Raw genomic sequence first — 5,000 nt, 5'->3', positions numbered from 1 at the left:
AAGACCCTCTCTCTTTGCCAAAGGCACAACTTTGTGATGCCACGACAGAAGAGAGAGGAGAAGCAACGTCGACGTCATCCTCCCACGGCTCCACAAGCAACACTGAAGCAAGAGATACGATCTGCTGACGTCACCTTTTCTTCCTCTGTAATTGCCTTGCCAGTCGCTAGGTCTATATGTGTGTGTGTATGTGTTTCCCAAGGTGTTTCTATAATTATCGCATGGGAGGCTATACAAGGCGTCTGGAGAGGCTAAATATAGAAATGAGAGATGCTGTTCCTACCCTCCCACTAGTCTGTGTAAACAAGAGCAGGAGAATCGTGGGGCAAATAGGTGTGATCTTTGGTAATGAAGGGTTTGAACTGAGCAATTTTCTTTTCTAATTGGCTACGAATCAAAGAAAAGCTTCCCTGCATTAGAAAGCAGCAATTGCCTCGGCCAGAAGAACGCATGTGGAATTATTTTCAAGGCTGTAAATGATATGAATCTTTCAAAAAGACCAAGGGAGAGTATCTGAATAGCTTGGGGAACAGAAAGGAAGGTAGCGAGCTAGTCTCCAATGAGAGAATGGAATCAAGTTTTCAAAATAATCGCATCTTCCAGTTTATAATTGCCAAACACTTTCTCTATCTTTAAAGCCAAGACATCTTTAACAGATCCTTGAAAGCTGGAATAAATTAATATTTGTAAAATTAAAAAGATATCCTTCTTGAAATAGGATTTAAAGGTCTTAAAGGCCACTCATGAATGGCATAGGCAAGGGACAGTGACAATGCCCTAGCTAACATGACAATGCCATTGAGAGTCTGACCATATTATACATGTGATCAGCGACCAAGTCCCTTCTCTACCCAAGCTAGGACCAGGAAGGGCCAGGAAATGGCTGCTACTGGCTCAGCAGAAGGTCCTTTATTATCCCTCAAACCCCACTATCCTTAGATAAAAGGAAGGTGAGGTTCTAGACAATACAAGACACTATCAAGCGTGATCGTGACTCGAATCCCAGTCCGGTAGATCGCCAAACAGGCCACCATAACCTTCAAAAAATTAATTATACAGTGTTCTGAACAGTAATATGTTTATGTATGTGCATTTGCTCGATAGTTTCAAGTAGTGGTCTAGTAATGGTCTGCTACCTCACTACCCCTGTGAGTTGAGGATGTGAGGTTTAAGGGAACCTATAAACTGACCTTCTGAGTCATCATCAGCCATTGCCCCACCCTCCCTGGTCCTAGCTTAATGGAGAGCAGGCTTGGTCTCTTATATGTATATATGGTCAGTGTCTAAGGCATTGCCCTATCCCGTGCCTCTCCCATTCAGGAGCTACCTTTAACCCTTTAAGTAGGTAAGAATAATTTACTTAGATAACACAGAACTAGGCTTTGCTATGAATCTGATTCTAGGATTCATATAGGCAGAGTCTGGCAGATTCGTTACAAAAAACTTGATAAGAATTGTGAGGCTAAGAATCTTCTAGAATCACCATCAGCTGAATCTACTCCCCGGTCCCAACTTCATTCCATATAACCTTTTATAAATCATCATCTACGAAGAATAACTTATTGGGATAATTGTGTATGTGTTTGTGTGTGTGTGCTGTGCTGTGCTTTTTCTCCATCATAAGGCTCAACAGCACACGGTATTCTAGAAGTTTCATTACGGCTGTGCCCCTATTGTGGAATGACCTTCCTAATCAGGTAGTTGAATCGGTGGAACTTAATAAAGCTCAAACTTGCTGAGAATGTTATATGTTGAACAAGGTGACATAAGTTTCTTTTTTTATAGTTTAAATATGAAAAATTTACTTTAATATTGCTACTGCTCTTGAAGTATTTTATTTTAATTGTTCATTACTTCTCTTGTAGTTTATTTGTTTCATCATTTCCTTTCCTCGCTGGGATATTTTCCTCTGTTGAAGCCCTTGGGCTTATAACATCCTGCTTTTCCAACTAGGGTTGTAGCAATGTGAAGCAACCTAAATAATTGTACAGTATATATCTAGATAGATGATAGATTGATAGATAATAGATAGATAGATATGTATGCTTACATATGAGTTATAGTTATATGCACAAATGCATACAATACTGATATTCAGCATGAATGTGTGAATGTATTATACCGGGTCAATTTAATACAAGCATTACATTGATTGTCTCTTCATACCATCAAAATCTATATTATATTACATTTACCCACCATGACCCGTTTCCTCCATTACTGCTTCTTTACATTATCGCCTGGCAAGTGTCTACCTCATGCAAATTGCCCACAGATGGCAAGAATCTCCCACAACAGGGTAAATTTTCCCACGCTCGCAGCGAAGAAGAACGTATCATCATTGAGCCGCAGTAAGGTAAATATGTTCTTATAAACTCCTTCAATTTGAGCCTTAGGGAATAAATGGATATTCCTTTTGGTACATTAGGGTGGAAATGCTCTTCTGAATTTCCTTCTCATTTCGTTTTAATGTGATCTGTTCCAAAATGCAAAGTGTTTCGCCTCTCTTTTTGGAAATGCGCTTCACTGTCTAGGTGTACGTTTTTATATCTGTTGATGACATTCCGTTTTCTGTTTGGTTTTCTTCTTTTTATGGGTGACTATGATAAACACCAATACTGTTTAAACTATATTAGTTTTAGGAATCTGGGTGATATAATCAGTTTTTCGGTCGTATAGATCCATCAAGCCAGAAAGGAGAAAACCTCACAACTGCACAATGATCTATTATATTAGTTGAAGGACGTTCTTCAAATAGAAATTGAGAACATAATTTAAGTAAACTATACTCCATTTCTTTTATCGAGGCAGATTTGCACCGACTCGCAGCGATGCCCTTTTAGCTCGGAAAAGTTTCCTGATCGCTGATTGGTTAGAATTATCTCATCCAACCAATCAGCGATCAGGAAACTTTTCCGAGCTAAAAGGGCACCGCTGCGAGTCGGTGCAAATCTGCATCGCTAAAAGAAATTGATATTTGAGACCTTTACGTAGTGCCATTGATGTTACTTCCCTATGGAGTGTCTGATTCAAATAAAGTTTGGTATAGCCTTTTTAGAAGCTTGTTAAAAGACTATCTTGAAAAGCAAGTAAAGTCATTGTGTGTATGTATGCAAGTATGTAAATATGTATGTATATATCCTCTTTTGAGAATGAGACACAGACATAGAGAAATCTCTCTTGCCTTATACATTTTGTATAGTATAATATGAATGTATTGCATAAAATAGCTTTGAATAATTTATTGATAGACATTTGCTTTACTCAATTAATTCTACTAGTGAACCTATTATTAACACTATCCAGAATTTCTTTATCAATATTCATTCACATTTATTCAAAAGAAGCTCTAAGCTACTGCCGCTCTCCAGCAACTCCTTTAGCTTGTTACAAGCATAATTGTTGAAAGTTACCATATTGGCCAAAATGATTTATATATATTTTAACTTTTTTAGATAGCTTATTATTATTATTTTCATATTCAGATGAAAATCCAAAATTATAATTCGCAAAAGTGTCACTTTTTTTATCTTTTTATTGCTCATTTCAATTCGAATTTAAGAAAAAATTACTCCCAATATGGAAAAAAATTAATTAGAATAATGGTTTTAAAATTTCCAGATAACAGTAAATATGATATTGATATGTAAAATACTATGATCATAAATTATCCAGAACCAATAAAAATATATACGTGAATAAAAAAAATCCAAGCAATTAATAACATTTAAAACCACAGATATAAAACCCTCAAATTTCTTGTGACCTAATTAGATAAAAATAAATATGAAAATAACCAGTGAAATACTATGATCATAAATTTTCCAAAAACAGAATAAAAATATACAATAAAATAATATAAAAAATCTAAAAATTCAATTCCATATAAAATAAATAAAACATTTGAAGAATTCAATTCCAAATAATTAATAACAATTATTACCACAAATATAAGACCCAATATTTCTTGTGACTCAATTACATAAAAGTGAATATGAAATTATTCAGCAAAATATGATCACGAATTTTCCCGAAACAATAAAAATATATATGAAAATAAAAAAAATGAACATATAAAGAATTAAATTCCAAAACAATTGATAATATTCAAAACCAGAAATATAAAACCCAAACATTTCTTGTGACCCAATTAGATAAAAGCAAATATTAAATTAAATAGCAAAATACTATGATAAAATAAAAAACTAAAGAATTAAATACCAAAAAAACAATAACATTTATTACCACAAATATAAAACCCCAAAATTTCTTGTGACCCCAATTAGTCCCTCTTACCCCTACCTCAAGACCCGATCCCACCCACCCACACACCCACACGCCCACCAAACCACGCCCAACGTCGCATTGTGATGATAGATCACCCATCCTGTTTAGGGGAAAAATTTAGATTAATTTGGTGTGACATTCTTTATGGTCAGAGACTATCATTTTCCCCCCGATCAGAAATGATACATTGAGAACCCACCAAACCCTGGAATTCAATTAGGTTCTAATTGGAAACTGGAAGCGAGGAGAAATTTCTAATGTTTTTTATTTGGGGGGGGGCGTTATTTTATGAATATCTAGTCCAATGGGATATATACATCTATATATATATATATATATATATATATATATATATATATATATATATTATATATGTGTGTGTATAATATATATATATATATATAGTATATATATTTATAATATATATATATATATACATGCATACACACATAAAAATCACAGGGGAAACTTGATGCTCAGATGAAATAGAACTACAGGGAAATGAAAATGGAAAATAAAAGATTAAGTCTTGAGTAGTTTCGTGATAGTCCTTCAGAGGATGGATGCTTGTCAGGACTTAATCTTATAATTTTATATTTTACATTTTAATTTTCCCTGAGGTTCTTTCACATATGTAGATAAAGGTATAGATATAGATATACAGTAGATATACATATACATATATAATGTGTGTGTACTGAAACTATAAAATT

At 34.3% G+C, this 5,000-nt stretch overlaps 1 pseudogene; it reads right to left on the bottom strand.

Moving 5' to 3' along the window:
- Positions 1 to 5,000, bottom strand: part of LOC137626891 (uncharacterized) — a 116,089-nt pseudogene that overhangs the window by 36,417 nt on the left and 74,672 nt on the right.

Source organism: Palaemon carinicauda, chromosome 34 (genome assembly GCF_036898095.1).
Source record: "Palaemon carinicauda isolate YSFRI2023 chromosome 34, ASM3689809v2, whole genome shotgun sequence".
NCBI lineage: Eukaryota > Metazoa > Arthropoda > Malacostraca > Decapoda > Palaemonidae > Palaemon > Palaemon carinicauda.
Note: the sequence above shows the minus strand (reverse complement) of the source record. Positions and strands in the feature narration are given on the sequence as shown.